Here is a 21,099-nt window from a genome sequence, read left to right as displayed (position 1 = left end):
AAAACATATTCCTCCATTGGTGAGAGTTATATGTCATAAGTTGCTAAAAAGCCCACTTTTTCCAAAATGGCGGCTTTTCTGTTGATTTTATCTCCATAGCAACCATTTTATGTTTTGGTCCCCTCGGGAGGACGAACAGATTGACGTCAGTTTCGGACAAATCGGTAAAAGTAAACTTTTTGTCGTCCTTAGCAACAGTGGTTTTATGCTAACCACGCCCACATTCCTTATATGTCCATATCCAGTGTTTTTCAATGTATTCAGTTTCAGGCATTAATGCATGCATTCAATTTTCACTGTATTGTATTGAAATGCATGGGAGTTATAACAGTGCGCCACTTTGCTAGCTTGCCACGCGCACGCCGTTCAAAATCTACAACTTCTAATTCCAACATTTTTTCCACAGTAGCTTGCCATTGATGCCCAAAAAGTTTCGAGACGATTGATGAAAATTCCAACGACAAGTTTACGTTTGAATCCGGTGGTAAAGGTGTTTTTTATAGAAAATTCAAGATGGCCGCCTTTTCCCGAGGTCAAAGGTCGACGAAACTCCAAAGGTGATTGTAGACTTACGCTAGGGACATGCGAGTCAAATTTCGTGAAAATCGCTCGAAAAAAAGTTCATTTTTCCATATCGTGTAAAAACGCGAAAAACTCAAAATGGCAGATTTTGGCACAAAATGGCCGCCAAACCGTAGGTCGTGTGGCCATCACGTAATGATTTCAAAACTTTCTTTGGATATACCCGACAAAGTTATCTGGGTTTCGTTAGCCGATTCTTAAAAATAAAATCCGAAATTTTTTTTTTTTTGCCGAGTCAGCACTTTTTTTTGCGACGGTTTTTTGTTTACCACGGCCACATTCCTTTATCGATTTTGTCGTATGTGACATCGTTTTGTTCAGTGTGGGCCAGGGTATCGCATATTTCAGTTTCAGGCTATTCCGATAAAATATGTGCGAGCTAGCTAAAATGGCGACGGTTGCGAATTCGCCACGCGCACGCGTTTCAAATTCTACAACTTCTAATTCCAACATTTTGTCCACAGTAGCTTGCCATTGATGCCTGAGAAGTTTCAAAAAGATCGATAAAAATCCCTAGGACGAGTTTTCGTTTGTATACGTTACTAAAGGTGCTTTTTTATGAAAATTCAAGATGGCCGCCCCTTCCCAAGGTCAAAAGTCAACAAAACTTCTTTGGTAGTTGTAGAATCGTGTTTGTGGCATGTGTATGAAATTTCGTGAAAATCGCTTTAACAAAAGTGTAGTTTTCCCATATCGTCAGAAAACACGAAAATCGCCATTTCTCTGAGTTCGCCACAAAATGGCCGCCAAGCCGTAGGTCGTGTGGGCATCCCATAATGATTTCATAACTTCTTTGGGATATCTCCAACACGCGTGTTTTGGTTTCGTAACTGTATTTCAAAATTTTTTTTTTTGGCCCCATAAGCGATTTTCGGCCCATTCATTTTTTTTACGGGATCGCTCGCCGTGATGTCATCGACTTCGGGGGGGTGGCGTTCTCTTTGCCAAAAATTCATTTTCAATTTATCCCAGGTGTGTGCCAATTTTGGTGAGTTTTCGGGTATGTGGCGGGGGTCAAAATTAAGCTCAAAGACGCCGTTATAGGACAAGAAGAATAATAATAATGAAACGAAGCAGAAACAATATAGAAGTTTTTGCAGTCAGGTGGCCTATGTATTTCAATGCGGCCTGTCTTTTACTATAGGCTGGGCATGTCTTTTGGGCTTTATACCTGTCTTTTGAGGGCTTTTTGGGGCTTTTTTGTGCTTTTGTCGTCATTTTTGCGACTACAATTTTTACGTTTTTGCGTTGGTGTTGTGCGTGTGTGTGTGTATTTTTGTTGCGTTACACAATTGTCTTGTTGTTTTGTGCTTTGGGCGACTTTTGACCCCATTTTTTGGCATTTTGACGCGTTTTTTCGACGTTTTGGACCTTTTTGAGTGTTCGACCCTCGTAGCAGTTACAATATGGTCCTTGCAGTCTATGACTGCTGCGGGCCATAATAAACATTCGAAAAACAATATAGAAGTTTTTGCGGTTAGGATTTCCTATGTATTTCAATGCGGCCTGTCTTTTACTATAGGCTGGGCATGTCTTTTTGGCTTTAAACCCGTCTTTTGAGGGCTTTTTGGGGCTTTTTTGTGTTTTTGTCGTCATTTTTGCGACTACAATTTTTACGTTTTTGCGTTGGTGTTGTGCGTGTGTGTGTGTATTTTTGTTGCGTTACACAATTGTCGTGTCGTTTTGTGCTTTGGGCGACTTTTGACCCCATTTTTTGGCGTTTTGACGCGTTTTTTTGACGTTTTGGACCTTTTTGAGTGTTCGACCCTCGTACCAGTTACAATATGGTCCTTGCACTCTGTGAGTGCTGCGGGCCATAATAATAATAATAATGAAACGAAGCAGAAACAATATAGAAGTTTTTGCGGTTAGGATTTCCTATGTATTTCAATGCGGCCTGTCTTTTACTATAGGCTGGGCATGTCTTTTTGGCTTTAAACCTGTCTTTTGAGGGCTTTTTGGGGCTTTTTTGTGTTTTTGTCGTCATTTTTGCGACTACAATTTTGACGTTTTTGCGTTGGTGTTGTGCGTGTGTGTGTGTATTTTTGTTGCGTTACACAATTGTCGTGTCGTTGTGTGCTTTGGGCGACCTTTGACCCCATTTTTTGGCGTTTTGACGCGTTTTTTTGACGTTTTAGACCTTTTTGAGTGTTCGACCCTCGTACCAGTTACAATATGGTCCTTGCACTCTGTGAGTGCTGCGGGCCATAATAATAATAAACATTCGAAAAACAATATAGAAGTTTTTGCGGTTAGGATTTCCTATGTATTTCAATGCGGCCTGTCTTTTACTATAGGCTGGGCATGTCTTTTTGGCTTTAAACCTGTCTTTTGAGGGCTTTTTGGGGCTTTTTTGTGTTTTTGTCGTCATTTTTGCGACTACAATTTTTACGTTTTTGCGTTGGTGTTGTGCGTGTGTGTGTGTATTTTTGTTGCGTTACACAATTGTCGTGCTGTTTTGTGCTTTGGGCGACTTTTGACCCCATTTTTTGGCGTTTTGACGCGTTTTTTTGACGTTTTGGACCTTTTTGAGTGTTCGACCCTCGTACCAGTTACAATATGGTCCTTGCAGTCTATGAGTGCTGCGGGCCATAATAATAATGAAACGAAGCAGAAACAATATAGCGGCGTTGTATGGCCCGCAGACGCAACCCGCCTTCCACGCCCAACTCTACGCACTACCGCGGCCCTCTCCGCCCTCACCGCCCACAAATTAAAAGCTAATCAAGGCTGGATTTGCTCATAATGCTAACTATGCTAACTATGCTAATGTGACTAAAAGTCCTAGCATAGCGATCAGCATAATCAACTCTCTCAGAAAAACACATTTCCTAAAAAGCTAATTATGCTAACTATGCTAGCTATGCTAATGTGGCTAATAGTGCTAGCATAGCGATCAGCATCATCAACTGACTCAGAAAAACACATTACCTAAAATGCTAATTATGCTAACTATGCTAGCTATGCTACTGTCGCTAAAATTGCTAGCATAGCGATCAGCATCATCAACTGACTCAGAAAAACACATTACCTAAAATGCTAATTATGCTAACTATGCTAGCTATGCTAATGTGGCTAAAAGTGCTAGCATAGCGATCAGCATCATTAACTGAATCAGAAAAACACATTACCTAAAATGCTAATTATGCTAACTATGCTAGCTATGCTAATGTGGCTAAAAGTGCTAGCATAGCGATCAGCATCATTAACTGAATCAGAAAAACACATTACCTAAAATGCTAATTATGCTAACTATGCTAGCTATGCTAATGTGCCTAAATGAGCTAGCATTGCGATTAGCATCATCAACTGACTCAAAAAAACACATTTCCTAAAATGCTAATTATGCTAACTATGCTAGCTATGCTAATGTGGCTAAAAGTGCTAGCATAGCGATCAGCATCATCAACTGACTCAGAAAAACACATTACCTAAAATGCTAATTATGCTAACTATGCTAACTATGCTAATGTGGCTAAAAGTGCTAGCATAGCAATCAACATCTTCAACTGACTCAGAAAAACACATTACCTAAAATGCTAATTATGCTAACTATGCTAGCTATGCTAACATAGCTAAAAGTGCTAGCATAGCGATCAGCATCATTAACTGACTCAAAAAAACACATTTCCTAAAATGCTAATTATGCTAACTATGCTAGCTATGCTAATGTGGCTAAAATTGCTAGCATAGCGATCAGCATCATCAACTGACTCAGAAAAACACATTCCTCCATTGGTGAGAGTTATATGTCATAAGTTGCTAAAAAGCCCACTTTTTCCAAAATGGCGGCTTTTCTGTTGATTTTATCTCCATAGCAACCATTTTATGTTTTGGTCCCCTCGGGAGGACGAACAGATTGACGTCAGTTTCGGACAAATCGGTAAAAGTAAACTTTTTGTCGTCCTTAGCAACAGTGGTTTTATGCTAACCACGCCCACATTCCTTATATGTCCATATCCAGTGTTTTTCAATGTATTCAGTTTCAGGCATTAATGCATGCATTAAATTTTCACTGTATTGTATTGAAATGCATGGGAGTTATAACAGTGCGCCACTTTGCTAGCTTGCCACGCGCACGCCGTTCAAAATCTACAACTTCTAATTCCAACATTTTTTCCACAGTAGCTTGCCATTGATGCCCAAAAAGTTTTGAGACGATCGAAGAAAATTCCAACGACAAGTTTACGTTTGAATCTGGTGGTTAAGGTGTTTTTTATAGAAAATTCAAGATGGCCGCCTTTTCCCGAGGTCAAAGGTCGACGAAACTCCAAAGGTGATTGTAGACTTACGCTAGGGACATGCGAGTCAAATTTCGTGAAAATCGCTCGAAAAAAAGTTCAATTTTCCATATCGTGTAAAAACGCGAAAAACTCAAAATGGCAGATTTTGGCACAAAATGGCCGCCAAACCGTAGGTCGTGTGGCCATCACGTAATGATTTCAAAACTTTCTTTGGATATACCCGACAAAGTTATCTGGGTTTCGTTAGCCGATTCTTAAAAATAAAATCCGAAAAAATTTTTTTTTGCCGAGTCAGCACTTTTTTTTGCGACGGTTTTTTGTTTACCACGGCCACATTCCTTTCTCGATTTTGTCGTATGTGACATCGTTTTGTTCAGTGTGGGCCAGGGTATCGCATATTTCAGTTTCAGGCTATTCCGATAAAATATGTGCGAGCTAGCTAAAATGGCGACGGTTGCGAATTCGCCACGCGCACGCGTTTCAAATTCTACAACTTCTAATTCCAACATTTTGTCCACAGTAGCTTGCCATTGATGCCTGAGAAGTTTCAAAAAGATCGATAAAAATCCCTAGGACGAGTTTTCGTTTGTATCCGTTACTAAAGGTGCTTTTTTATGAAAATTCAAGATGGCCGCCCCTTCCCAAGGTCAAAGGTCAACGAAACTTCTTTGGTTATTGTAGAATCAGGGTCTTGGCATGTGTGTGCAATTTCGTGACAATCGCATAAACAAAAGTGTCGTTTTCCCATATTGTCAAAAAACACGAAAATCGCCATTTCTTTGAGTTCGCCACAAAATGGCCGCCAAGCTGTAGGTCGTGTGGCCATCCCATAATGATTTCAAATCTTCTTTGGGATATCTCCAACACGCGTGTTTTGGGTTCGTAACTGTATTCCGAAATATTTTTTTTTGGCCCCATAAGCGATTTTCGGCCCATTCATTTTTTTTACGAGAACGCTCGCCGTGATGTCATCGTCGTGGGGGGGTTGACGTTTTCTTTGCCGAAAATTCATTTTCAATTTATCCCAGATGTGTGCCAATTTTGGTGAGTTTTCGGGTATGTGGCGGGGGTCAAATTTGAGCTCAAAGACGCCGTTAGAAACGAGAAGAATAATAATAATAATTAAAGCCGCAAGCGGCGTTGTATGGCCCGCAGACGCAACCCGCCTTCTACGCCCAACTCTACGCACCACAAACGCCCACACCGCCCACAAATTAAAAGCTAGTCAAGGCTGATTTTGCTAATTATGCTAGCTATGCTAATGTGGCTAAAAGTGCTAGCATAGCGATCAGCATCATCAACTGACTCAGAAAAACACATTCCTCCATTGGTGAGAGCTATATGTCATAAGTTGATAAAAAACCCACTTTTTTCAAAATGGCGGCTTTTCTGTTGATTTTATCTCCATAGCAACCATTTTATGTTTTAGTCCCCTCGGGAGGACGAACAGATTGACGTCAGTTTCAGACAAATCGGTAAAGGTAAACTTTTTGTTGTCCTTAGCAACAGGGGTTTTATGCTAACCACGCCCACATTCCTTATATGTCCATATCCAGTGTTTTTCAATGTATTCAGTTTCAGTCATTAATGCATGCATTAAATTTTCATTGTATTGTATTGAAATGCATGGGAGTTATAACAGTGCGCCATTTTGCTAGCTTGCCACGCGCACGCCATTCAAAATCTACAACTTCTAATTCCAACATTTTTTCCACAGTAGCTTGCCATTGATGCCCAAAAAGTTTCGAGACGATCGATGAAAATTCCAACGACAAGTTTACGTTTGAATCTGGTGGTAAAGGTGTTTTTTATAGAAAATTCAAGATGGCCGCCTTTTCCCAAGGTCAAAGGTCGACGAAACTCCAGAGGTGATTGTAGACTTACGCTAGGGACATGCACATCAAATTTCGTGAAAATCGCTCGAAAAAAAGTTCATTTTTCCATATTGTGTAAAAACGCGAAAAACTCAAAATGGCAGATTTTGGCACAAAATGGCCGCCAAACCGTAGGTCGTGTCGCCATCACGTAATTATTTCAAAACTTTGTTTGGATATACCCGACAAAGTTATCTGGGTTTCGTTAGCCGATTCTTAAAAATAAAATCCGGAAAACATTTTTTTTGCCGAGTCAGCACTTTTTTTTGCGATCGTTTTTTGTTTACCACGGCCACATTCCTTTCTCGATTTTGTCGTATGTGACATCGTTTTGTTCAGTGTGGGCTAGGGTATCGTATATTTCAGTTTCAGGCTATTCCGATAAAATATGTGCGAGCTAGCTAAAATGGCGACGGTTGCGAATTCGCCACGGTTACGCGTTTCAAATTCTACAACTTCTAATTCCAACATTTTGTCCACAGTAGCTTGCCATTGATGCCCGAGAAGTTTCAAGAAGATTGATAAAAATCCCTAGGACGAGTTTTCGTTTGTATCCGTTACTAAAGGTGCTTTCTTTTTAAAATTCAAGATGGCCGCCCCTTCCCAAGGTCAAAGGTCAACAAAAATTCTTTGGTAGTTGTAGAATCGTGTTTGTGGCATGTGTATGAAATTTCGTGAAAATCGCTTGAACAAAAGTGTCATTTTCCCATATTGTCAAAAAACACGAAAATCGCTATTTCTCTGAGTTCGCCACAAAATGGCCGCCAAGCCGTAGGTCGTGTGGCCATCCCATAATTATTTCATAACTTCTTTGGGATATCTCCAACACGCGTGTTTTGGTTTCGTAACTGTATTCCGAAATATTTTTTTTTGGCCCCATAAGCGATTTTCGGCCCATTCATTTTTTTTACGGGAACGCTCGCTGTGATGTCATCGACTTCGGGGGGGTGACGTTCTCTTTGTCGAAAATTAATTTTCAATTTATCCCAGATGTGTGCCAATTTTGGTGAGTTTTCGGGTATGTGGCGGGGGTCAAATTTGAGCTCAACGGATCCGTAAGAAAGAAGAAACGTAATAAAAAAAATAATAATAATGAAACAAAGCAGAAACAATATAGAAGTTTTTGCAGTCAGGTGGCCTATGTATTTCAATGCGGCCTGTCTTTTACTATAGGCTGGGCATGTCTTTTTGGCTTTAAACCTGTCTTTTGAGGGCTTTTTGGGGCTTTTTTGTGTTTTTGTCGTCATTTTTGCGACTACAATTTTGACGTTTGTGCGGGTGTGTTGTGCGTGTGTGTGTATATTTTTGTTGCGTTACACAATTGTCATGTCGTTGTGTGCTTTGGGTGACTTTTGACCCAATTTTTTGGCGTTTTGACGCGTTTTTTTGACGTTTTGGACTTTTTGAGTGTTCGACCCTCGTAGCAGTTACAATATGGTCCTTGCACTCTGTGAGTGCTGCGGGCCATAATAATTAAAGCCGCAAGCGGCGTTGTATGGCCCGCAGACGCAACCCGCCTTCCACGCCCAACTCTACGCACCACCGCTGCCCTCACAGCCCGCAAATTAAAAGCTAGTCAAGGCTGGATTTGCTAATTATGCTAACAATGCTAACTATGCTAAAGTGGCTAAAAGTGCTAGCATTGCGATCAGCATCATCAACTGACTCAGAAAAACACATTACCTAAAATGCTAATTATGCTAACTACGCTAGCTATGCTAATGTGGCTAAAAGTGCTAGCATAGCAATCAGCATCATCAACTGACTGAGAAAAACACATTATCTAAAATGCTAATTATGCTAACTATGCTAGCTATGCTAATGTGGCTGAAAGTGCTAGCATTGTCATCAGCATCATCAATTGACTCAGAAAATACATTACCTAAAATGCTAATTATGCTAACTATGCTAGCTATGCTAATGTGGCTAAAAGTGCTAGCATAGCAATCATTATCATCAATTGACTCAGAAAAACACATTAGCTAAAATGCTAATTATGCTAACTATGCTAGTTATGCTAACATAGCTAAAAGTGCTAGCATAGCGATCTGCATCATCAACTGACTCAGAAAAACACATTCCTCCATTGGTGAGAGCTATGTGTCATAAGTTGATAAAAAACCCACTTTTTCCAAAATGGCGGCTTTTCTGTTGATTTTATCTCCATAGCAACCATTTTATGTTTTGGTCCCCTCGGGAGGACGAACAGAATGACGTCAGTTTCGGACAAATCGGTAAAAGTAAACTTTTTGTCGTCCTTAGCAACAGTGGTTTTATGCTAACCACGCCCACATTCCTTATATGTCCATATCCAGTGTTTTTAAATGTAATCTGTTTCAGGCATGAATGCATGCATTCAATTTTCACTGTATTGTATTGAAATGCATGAGAGTTATTACAGTGCGCCACTTTGCTAGCTTGCCATGCACACGCCGTTCAAAATCTACAACTTCTAATTCCAGCATTCTTTCCACAGTAGCTTGCCATTGATGCCCAAAAAGTTTCGAGACGATTGATGAAAATTCCAACGACAAGTTTACGTTTGAATCCGGTGGTAAAGGTGTTTTTTATAGAAAATTCAAGATGGCCGCCTTTTCCCGAGGTCAAAGGTCGACGAAACTCCAAAGGTGATTGTACACTTACGCTAGGGACATGCGAGTCAAATTTCGTCAAAATCGCTCGAAAAAAAGTTAATTTTTCCATATTGTGTAAAATCGCGAAAAACGCAAAATGGCAGATTTTGGCACAAAATGGCCGCCAAACCTTAGGTCGTGTCGCCATCACGTAATGATTTTAAAACCTTGTTTGGATATACCCGACAAAGTTATCTGGGTTTCGTTAGCCGATTCTTAAAAATAAAATCCGAATTTTTTTTTTTTTGCCGAGTCAGCACTTTTTTTTGCGATCGTTTTTTGTTTACCACGGCCACATTCCTTTATCGATTTTGTCGTGCGTGACATCGTTTTGTTCAGTGTGGGCCAGGGTATCGCATATTTCAGTTTCAGGCTATTCCGATAAAATATGTGCGAGCTAGCTAAAATGGCGACGGTTGCGAATTCGCCACGCGCACGGGTTTCAAATTCTACAACTTCTAATTCCAACATTTTGTCCACAATAGCTTGCCATTGATGCCCGAGAAGTTTCAAAAAGATCGATAAAAATCCCTAGGACGAGTTTTCGTTTGTATCCGTTACTAAAGGTGCTTTTTTATGAAAATTCAAGATGGCCGCCCTTTGCCAAGGTCAAAGGTCAACGAAACTTCTTTCCTTATTGTAGAATCAAGGTTTTGGCATGTGTGTGCAATTTCGTGAAAATCGCTTAAACGAAAGTCTTGTTTTCCCATATTGTCAAAAAACACGAAAATCGCCATTTCTCTGAGTTCGCCACAAAATGGCCGCCAAGCCGTAGGTCGTGTGGCCATCCCATAATGATTTCATAACTTCTATGGGATATCTCCAACACGCGTGTTTTGGTTTTGTAACTATATTTCGAAATATTTTTTTTTGGCCCCATAAGCGATTTTCGGCCCATTCATTTTTTTGACGGGAACGCTCGCCGTGATGTCATCATTGTGGGGGGGGTGATGTTCTCTTTGCCGAAAATTCATTTTCAATTTATCCTAGGTTTGTGCCAATTTTGGTGAGTTTTCGGGTATGTGGCGGGGGTCAAATTTTGGCTCAAAGTGGAAGAAAGAAAGTAGAAGAAAAATAATAATAATTAAAGCCGCAAGCGGCGTTGTATGGCCCGCAGACGCAACCCGCCTTCCACGCCCAACTCTAAGCACCACCGCCTCCCTCACCGCCCTCACTGCCCAGTTTTGATAAAGGCTAGTCAAAACGGCATTTGCTAATTATGCTAACTATGCTAGCTATGCTAATGTGGCTAAAAGTGCTAGCATAGGGATAAGCATCATTAACTGACTCAGAAAAACACATTTCCTAAAATGCTAATTATGCTAACTATGCTAGCTATGCTAATGTGGCTAAAAGTGCCAGCATAGCGATCAGCATCATCAACTGACTCAGAAAAACACATTACCTAAAATGCTAATTATGCTAACTATGCTAGTTATGCTAACATAGCTAAAAGTGCTAGCATAGCGATCAGCATCATCAACTGACTCAGAAAAACACATTACCTAAAATGCTAATTATGCTAACTATGCTAGCTATGCTAATGTGGCTAAAAGTGCTAGCATAGCGATCAGCATCATCAACTGACTCAAAAAAACACATTTCCTAAAATGCTAATTATGCTAACTATGCTAGCTATGCTAATGTGGCTAAAATTGCTAGCATAGCGATCGGCATCATCAACTGACTCAGAAAAACACATTCCTCCATTGGTGAGAGCTATATGTCATAAGTTGATAAAAAAACCCACTTTTTCCAAAATGGCGGCTTTTCTGTTGATTTTATCTCCATAGCAACCATTTTATGTTTTGGTCCCCATGGGAGGACGAACAGATTGACGTCAGTTTCGGACAAATTGGTAAAAGTAAACTTTTTGTTGTCCTTAGCAACAGTGGTTTTATGCTAAAAACGCCCACATTCCTTATATGTCCATAACCAGTGTTTTTCAATGTATTCTGATTCAGGCATTAATGCATGCATTCAATTTTCACTGTATTGTATTGAAATGCATGGGAGTTATAACAGTGCGCCACTTTGCTAGCTTGCCACGCACACGCCGTTCAAAATCTACAACTTCTAATTCCAACATTTTTTCCACAGTAGCTTGCCATTGATGCCCAAAAGGTTTTGTGACGATCGATGAAAATTCCAACGACAAGTTTATGTTTGAATCCAGTGGTAAAGTTGTTTTTTATAGAAAATTCAAGATGGCCGCCTTTTCCCGAGGTCAAAGGTCGACGAAACTCCAGAGGTGATTGTAGACTTATGCTAGGGACATGCGCGTCAAATTTAATGAAAATCGCTCGAAAAAAAGTTCATTTTTCCATATTGTGTAAAAACGCGAAAAACGCAAAATGGCAGATTTTGGCACAAAATGGCCGCCAAACCGTAGGTCGTGTCGCCATCACATAATGATTTCAAAACTTTCTTTGGATATACCCGACAAAGTTATCTGGGTTTCGTTAGCCGATTCTTAAAAAGAAAATCCGAAAAAAACTTTTTTGCCGAGTCAGCACTTTTTTTTGCGATCGTTTTTTGTTTACCACGGCCACATTCCTTTATCGATTTTGTCGTATGTGACATCGTTTTGTTCAGTGTGGGCTAGGGTATCGCATATTTCAGTTTCAGGCTATTCCGATAAAATATGTGCAAGCTAGCTAAAATGGCGACGGTTGCGAATTCGCCACGCGCACGCGTTTCAAATTCTACAACTTCTAATTCCAACATTTTGTCCACAGTAGCTTGCCATTGATGCCCGAGAAGTTTCAAAAAGATCGATAAAAATCCCTAGGACGAGTTTTCGTTTGTATCTGTTACTAAAGGTGCTTTTTTTTGAAAATCCAAGATGGCCGCCCCTTGCCAAGGTCAAAGGTCAACGAAACTTCTTTGGTAGTTGTAGAATCGTGTTTTTGGCATGTGTATGCAATTTCGTGAAAATCGCTTGAACAAAAGTGTCGTTTTCCCATATTGTGAAAAAACACGAAAATCGCCATTTCTCTGAGTTCGCCACAAAATGGCCGCCAAGCCGTATGTCGTGTGGCCATCCCACAATGATTTCATAACTTCTTTAGGATATCTCCAACACGCGTGTTTTGGTTTCGTAACTGTATTTCAAAATATTTTTTTTTGGCCCCATAAGCGATTTTCGGCCCATTCATTTTTTTTACGGGAACGCTCGCCGTGATGTCATCATCGTGGGGGGGGGTGACGTTCTCTTTGCCGAAAATTCATTTTCAATTTATCCCAGGTGTGTGCCAATTTTGGTGAGTTTTCGGGTATGTGGCGGGGGTCAAATTTAAGCTCAAAGACGCCGTTAGAGGACAAGAAGAATAATAATAATTAAAGCCGCAAGCGGCGTTGTATGGCCCGCAGACGCAACCCGCCTCCACGCCCTACTTTACGCACCACCGCTGACCTCACCGCCCTCACAGCCCGCAAATTAAAAGCTAATCAAGGCTGGATTTGCTAATTATGCTAACAATGCTAACTATGCTAATGTGGCTAAAAGTGCTAGCATTGCGATCAGCATCATCAACTGACTCAGAAAAACACATTATCTAAAATGCTAATTATGCTAACTATGCTAGCTACGCTAATGTGGCTTAAAGTGCTAGCATAGCGATCAGCATCATCAACTGACTCAGAAAAACACATTACCTAAAATGCTAATTATGCTAACTATGCTAACTATGCTAATGTGGCTAAAAGTGCTAGCATAGCAATCAGCATCTTCAACTGACTCAGAAAAACACATTACCTAAAATGCTAATTATGCTAACTATGCTAGCTATGCTAACATAGCTAAAAGTGCTAGCATAGCGATCAGCATCATCAACTGACTCAGAAAAACACATTACCTAAAATGCTAATTATGCTAACTATGCTAACTATGCTAATGTGGCTAAAAGTGCTAGCATTGTCATCAGCATCATCAATTGACTCAGAAAATACATTACCTAAAATGCTAATTATGCAAACTATGCTAGCTATGCTAACATAGCTAAAAGTGCTAGCATAGCGATCAGCATCATCAACTGACTCAAAAAAACACATTTCCTAAAATGCTAATTATGCTAACTATGCTAGCTATGTTAATGTGGCTAAAATTGCTAGCATAGCGATCAGCATCATCAACTGACTCAGAAAAACACATTCCTCCATTGGTGAGAGCTACATGTCATAAGTTGATAAAAAACCCACTTTTTCCAAAATGGCGGCTTTTCTGTTGATTTTATCTCCATAGCGACTATTTTATGTTTTGGTCCCCTCGGGAGGATGAACAGATTGACGTCAGTTTCTGACAAATCGGTAAAAGTAAACTTTTTGTCGTCCTTAGCAACAGTGGTTTTATGCTAACCACGCCCACATTCCTTATATGTCCATGTCCAGTCTTTTTCAATGTATTCTGTTTCAGGCATGAATGCATGCATTCAATTTTCACTGTATTGTATTGAAATGCATGGGAGTTATAACAGTGCGCCACTTTGCTAGCTTGCCACGCACACGCCGCTCAAAATCTACAACTTCTAATTCCAACATTTTTTCCACAGTAGCTTGCCATTGATGCCCAAAAAGTTTCGAGACAATCGATGAAAATTCCAACGACAAGTTTACGTTTGAATCTGGTGGTAAAGGTTTTTTTTATAGAAAATTCAAGATGGCCGCCTTTTCCCGAGGTCAAAGGTCGACGAAACTCCAAAGGTGATTGTAGACTTACGCTAGGGACATGCGAGTCAAATTTCGTGAAAATCGCTCGAAAAAAAGTTCATTTTTCCATATTGTGTAAAAACGCGAAAAACGCAAAATGGTAGATTTTGGCACAAAATGGCCGCCAAACCGTAGGTCGTGTCGCCATCACGTAATGATTTCAAAACTTTCTTTGGATATACCCGACAAAGTTGTCTGAGTTTCGTTAGCCGATTCTTAAAAATAAAATCCGAAAAAATTTTTTTTTGCCGAGTCAGCACTTTTTTTTGCGATGGTTTTTTGTTTACCACGGCCACATTCCTTTATGGATTTTGTCGTATGTGACATCGTTTTGTTCAGTGTGGGCCAGGGTATCGCATATTTCAGTTTCAGGCTATTCCGACAAAATATGTGCGAGCTAGCTAAAATGGCGACGGTTGCGAATTCGCCACGGGCACGCGTTTCAAATTCTACAACTTCTAATTCCAACATTTTGTCCACAGTAGCTTGCCATTGATGCCCGAGAAGTTTCAAGAAGATTGATAAAAATCCCTAGGACGAGTTTTCGTTTGTATCCGTTACTAAAGGTGCTTTTTTTTGAAAATTCAAGATGGCCGCCCCTTCCCAAGGTCAAAGGTCAACAAAAATTCTTTGGTAGTTGTAGAATCGTGTTTGTGGCATGTGTATGAAATTTCGTGAAAATCGCTCAAACAAAAGTATCGTTTTCCCATATTGTCAAAAAACACGAAAATCGCCATTTCTCTGTGTTCGCCACAAAATGGCCGCCAAGCCGTAGGTCGTGTGGCCATCCCATAATGATTTCATAACTTCTTTGGGATATCTCCAACACACGTGTTTTGGTTTCGTAACTGTATTTCGAAATATTTTTTTTTGGCCCCATAAGCGATTTTCGGCCCATTCATTTTTTTTACGGGATCGCTCGCCGTGATGTCATCGACTTCGGGGGGGTGGCGTTCTCTTTGCCAAAAATTCATTTTCAATTTATCCCAGGTGTGTGCCAATTTTGGTGAGTTTTCGGGTATGTGGCGGGGGTCAAAATTAAGCTCAAAGACGCCGTTATAGGACAAGAATAATAATAATAATAATAATAATTAAAGCCGCAAGCGGCGTTGTATGGCCCGCAGACGCAACCCGCCTCCACGCCCAACTCTACGCACCACCGCTGACCTCACCGCCCTCACAGCCCGCAAATTAAAAGCTAGTCAAGGCTGGATTTGCTAATTATGCTAACAATGCTAACTATGCTAATGTGGCTAAAAGTGCTAGCATTGCGATCAGCATCATCAACTGACTCAGAAAAACACATTATCTAAAATGCTAATTATGCTAACTATGCTAGCTACGCTAATGTGGCTAAAAGTGCTAGCATAGCGATCAGCATCATCAACTGACTCAGAAAAACACATTACCTAAAATGCTAATTATGCTAACTATGCTAGCTATGCTAATGTGGCTAAAAGTGCTAGCATAGCGATCAGCATCATCAACTGACTCAGAAAAACACATTACCTAAAATGCTAATTATGCTAACTATGCTAGCTATGCTAATGTGGCTAAAAGTGCTAGCATAGCGATCAGCATCATCAACTGACTCAGAAAAACACATTACCTAAAATGCTAATTATGCTAACTATGCTAGCTATGCTAATGTGGCTAAAATTGCTAGCATAGCGATAAGCATCATTTACTGACTCAGAAAAACATATTCCTCCATTGGTGAAAGCTATATGTCATAAGTTGATAAAAAAACGACTTTTTCCAAAATGGCGGCTTTTCTGTTTATTTTATCTCCATAGCAACCATTTTATGTTTTGGTCCACTTCAGAAGACGAACAGATTGACGTCAATTTCGGATAAATCGGTAAAAGTAAACTTTTTGTCGTCCTTAGCAACAGTGGTTTTATGCTAACCACGCCCACATTCCTTATATGTCCATGTCCAGTCTTTTTCAATGTATTCTGTTTCAGGCATGAATGCATGCATTCAATTTTCACTGTATTGTATTGAAATGCATGGGAGTTATAACAGTGCGCCACTTTGCTAGCTTGCCACGCACACGCCGCTCAAAATCTACAACTTCTACTTCCAACATTTTTTCCACAGTAGCTTGCCATTGATGCCCAAAAAGTTTCGAGACAATCGATGAAAATTCCAACGACAAGTTTACGTTTGAATCTGGTGGTAAAGGTGTTTTTTATAGAAAATTCAAGATGGCCGCCTTTTCCCGAGGTCAAAGGTCGACGAAACTCCAAAGGTGATTGTAGACTTACGCTAGGGACATGCGAGTCAAATTTCGTGAAAATCGCTCAAAAAAAAGTTCATTTTTCCATATTGTGTAAAAACGCGAAAAACGCAAAATGGCAGATTTTGGCAAAAAATGGCCGCCAAACCGTAGGTCAAGTCGCCATCACGTAATGATTTCAAAACTTTCTTTGGATATACCCGACAAAGTTATCTGAGTTTCATTAGCCGATTCTTAAAAATAAAATCCAAAAAAAATTTTTTTTGCCGAGTCAGCACTTTTTTTTGCGACGGTTTTTTGTTTACCACGGCCACATTCCTTTATGGATTTTGTCGTATGTGACATCGTTTTGTTCAGTGTGGGACAGGGTATCGCATATTTCAGTTTCAGGCTATTCCGACAAAATATGTGCGAGCTAGCTAAAATGGCGATGGTTGCGAATTCTTCACGGGCACGCGTTTCAAATTCTACAACTTCTAATTCCAACATTTTGTCCACAGTAGCTTGCCATTGATGCCCGAGAAGTTTCAAAAAGATCGATAAAAATCCCTAGGACGAGTTTTCGTTTGTATCCGTCAATAAAGGTGCTTTTTTATGAAAATTCAAGATGGCCGCCCCTTGCCAAGGTCAAAGGTCAACAAAACTTCTTTGGTAGTTGTAGAATCGTGTTTGTGGCATGTGTATGAAATTTCGTGAAAATCGCTTGAACAAAAGTGTAGTTTTCCCATATTGTCAAAAAACACGAAAATCGCCATTTCTCTGAGTTCGCCACAAAATGGCCGCCAAGCCGTAGGTTGTGTGGCCATCCCATAATGATTTTATAACTTCTTTGGGATATCTCCAACACGTGTTTTTTGGTTTCGTTGTTCTAATTTGAAATATTTTTTTTTGGCCCCATAAGCGATTTTCGGCCCATTCATTTTTTTTACGGGAACGCTCGCCGTGATGTCATCAACTTCGGGGGGGTGACGTTTTCTTTGCCGAAAATTCATTTCACATTTATCCTAGGTGTGTGCCAATTTTGGTGAGTTTTCGGGTATGTGGCGGGGGTCAAATTTTCGCTCAAACTGTCCGTTAGAAACCAGAAGAATAATAATAATAATTAAAGCCGCAAGCGGCGTTGTATGGCCCGCAGACGCAACCCGCCTTCCACGCCCAATTCTACGCAACACCGCGGCCCTCTCCGCCCTCACCGCCCTCACCGCCCACAAATTAAAAGCTAGTCAAGGCTGGATTTGCTAATAATGCTAACTATGCTAACTATGCTAATGTGACTAAAAGTCCTAGCATAGCGATTAGCATAATCAACTCTCTCAGAAAAACACATTACCTGCAATGCTAACTATGCTAACTATGCTAGCTATGCTAATGTGGCTAAAAGTGCTAGCATTGCGATCAGCATCTTCAACTGACTCAGAAAAAAACATTACCTAAAATGCTAATTATGCTATGCTAGTTATGCTAACATAGCTAAAAGTGCTAGCATAGCGATCAGCATCATCAACTGACTCAGTAAAACACATTACTTAAAATGCTAATTATGCTAACTATGCTAGCTATGCTAACATAGCTAAAATTGCTAGCATAGCGATCAGCATCATCAACTGACTCAGAAAAACACATTTCCTGAAATGCTAATTATGCTAACTATGCTAGCCATGCTAATGTGGCTAAAAGTGCTAGCATAGCTATCAGCATCATCAACTGACTCAGAAAAACACATTACCTAAAATGCTAATTATGCTAACTATGCTAGCTATGCTAATGTGGCTAATAGTGCTAGCATAGCGATCAGCATCATCAACTGACTCAAAAAAACACATTACCTAAAATGCTAATTATGCTAATTATGCTAACTATGCTAATGTGGCTAAAAGTGCTAGCATAGCGATCAGCATCATCAACTGACTCAGAAAAACACATTACCTAAAATGCTAATTATGCTAACTATGCTAGCTATGCTTATGTGGCTAAAAGTGCTAGCATAGCGATCAGCATCATCAACTGACTCAAAAAAACACATTACCTAAAACGCTAACTATGCTAGCTATGCTAATGTGGCTAAAATTGCTAGCATAGCGATCAGCATCATCAACTGACTCAGAAAAACACATTCCTCCATTGGTGAGAGTTATATGTCATAAGTTGCTAAAAAGCCCACTTTTTCCAAAATGGCGGCTTTTCTGTTGATTTTATCTCCATAGCAACCATTTTATGTTTTGGTCCCCTCGGGAGGACGAACAGATTGACGTCAGTTTCGGACAAATCGGTAGAAGTAAACTTTTTGTCGTCCTTAGCAACAGTGGTTTTATGCTAACCACGCCCACATTCCTTATATGTCCATATCCAGTGTTTGTCAATGTATTCAGTTTCAGGCATTAATGCATGCATTCAATTTTCACTGTATTGTATTGAAATGCATGGGAGTTATAACAGTGCGCCACTTTGCTAGCTTGCCACGCGCACGCCGTTCAAAATCTACAACTTCTAATTCCAACATTTTTTACACAGTAGCTTGCCATTGATGCCCAAAAAGTTTTGAGACGATCGAAGAAAATTCCAACGACAAGTTTACGTTTGAATCCGGTGGTAAAGGTGTTTTTTATAGAAAATTCAAGATGGCCGCCTTTTCCCGAGGTCAAAGGTCGACGAAACTCCAGAGGTGAATGTAAACTTACGCTAGGGACATGCGAGTCAAATTTCGTGAAAATCGCTCGAAAAAAAGTTCATTTTTCCGTATTGTGTAAAAACGCGAAAAACTCAAAATGGCAGATTTTGGCACAAAATGGCCGCCAAACCGTAGGTCGTGTCGCCATCACGTAATGATTTCAAAACTTTCTTTGGATATACCCGACAAAGTTATCTGGGTTTCGTTAGCCGATTCTTAAAAATAAAATCCGAAAAAAAATTTTTTTGCCGAGTCAGCACTTTTTTTTGCGATCGTTTTTTGTTTACCACGGCCACATTCCTTTATCGATTTTGTCGTATGTGACATCGTTTTGTTCAGTGTGGACCAGGGTATCGCATATTTCAGTTTCAGGTTATTCCGATAAAATATGTGCGAGCTAGCTAAAATGGCGACGGTTGCGAATTCGCCACGCGCACGCGTTTCAAATTCTACAACTTCTAATTCCAACATTTTGTCCACAGTAGCTTGCCATTGATGCCCGAGAAGTTTCAAAAAGATCGATAAAAATCCCTAGGACGAGTTTTCGTTTGTATCCGTTACTAAAGGTGCTTTTTTATGAAAATTCAAGATGGCTGCCCCTTCCCAAGGTCAAAGGTCAACGAAACTTCATTGGTAGTTGTAAAATCATGGTCTTGGCATGTTTGTGCAATTTCGTGAAAATCGCTTAAACAAAAGTGTCGTTTTCCCATTTTGTCAAAAAACACGAAAATCGCCATTTCTCTGTGTTCGCCACAAAATGGCCGCCAAGCCGTAGGTCGTGTGGCCATCCCATAATGATTTCATAACTTCTCTGGGATATATCCAATACGCGTGTTTTGGTTTCGTAACTGTATTTCAAAATATTTTTTTTTGGCCCCATAAGCGATTTTCGGCCCATTCATTTTTTTTACGGGAACGCTCGCTGTGATGTCATCATCGTGGGGGGGGTGACGTTCTCTTTGCCGAAAATTCATTTTCAATTTATCCCAGCTGTGTGGCAATTTTGGTGAGTTTTCGGGTATGTGGCGGGGGTCAAATTTGCGATCAACGGATCCGTAAGAAAGAAGAAACGTAAAAATAATTAAAGCCGCAAGCGGCGTTGTATGGCCCGCAGACGCAACCCGCCTTCCACGCCCAACACTACGCACCACCGCCCTCACCGCCCAATTTTGATAATGGCTAGTCAAAACTGCATATGCTAATTATGCTAACTATGCTAGCTATGCTAATGTGGCTAAAAGTGCTAGCATAGCGATCAGCATCATCAACTGACTCAGAAAAACACATTACCTAAATTGCTAATTATGCTAACTATGCTAGTAATGCTAATATAGCTAAAATTGCTAGCATAGCGATCGGCATCATCAACTGACTCAGAAAAACACATTCCTCCATTGGTGAGAGCTATATGTCATAAGTTGATAAAAAAACCCACTTTTTCCAAAATGGCGGCTTTTTTGTTGATTTTATCTCCATAGCAACCATTTTATGTTTTGGTCCCCATGGGAGGACGAACAGATTGACGTCAGTTTCGGACAAATCGGTAAAAGTAAACTTTTTGTTGTCCTTAGCAACAGTGGTTTTATGCTAACCACGCCCACATTCCTTATATGTCCATATCCAGTGTTTTTCAATGTATTCTGATTCAGGCATTAATGCATGCATTCAATTTTCATTGTATTGTATTGAAATGCATGGGAGTTATAACAGTGCGCCACTTTGCTAGCTTGCCACGCACACGCCGTTCAAAATCTACAACTTCTAATTCCAACATTTTTTCCACAGTAGCTTGCCATTGATGCCCAAAAGGTTTTGTGACGATCAATGAAAATTATAACGACAAGTTTACGTTTGAATCCAGTGGTAAAGGTGTTTTTTATAGAAAATTCAAGATGGCCGCCTTTTCCCGAGGTCAAAGGTCGACGAAACTCCAGAGGTGATTGTAGACTTATGCTAGGGACATGCGCGTCAAATTTCATGAAAATCGCTCGAAAAAAAGTTCATTTTTACATATTGTGTAAAAACGCGAAAAACGCAAAATGGCAGATTTTGGCACAAAATGGCCGCCAAACCGTAGGTCGTGTCGCCATCACATAATGATTTCAAAACTTTCTTTGGATATACCCGACAAAGTTATCTGGGTTTCGTT

The sequence above is a fragment of the Oryzias latipes genome, chromosome 1 (genome assembly GCF_053564925.1).
Source record: "Oryzias latipes strain Hd-rR chromosome 1, Olatipes_Hd-rR_3.1".
In the NCBI taxonomy this organism is placed as follows: domain Eukaryota; kingdom Metazoa; phylum Chordata; class Actinopteri; order Beloniformes; family Adrianichthyidae; genus Oryzias; species Oryzias latipes.
The sequence above is the reverse complement of the archived record's forward strand: the minus strand, read 5'-3'. Positions refer to the sequence as shown.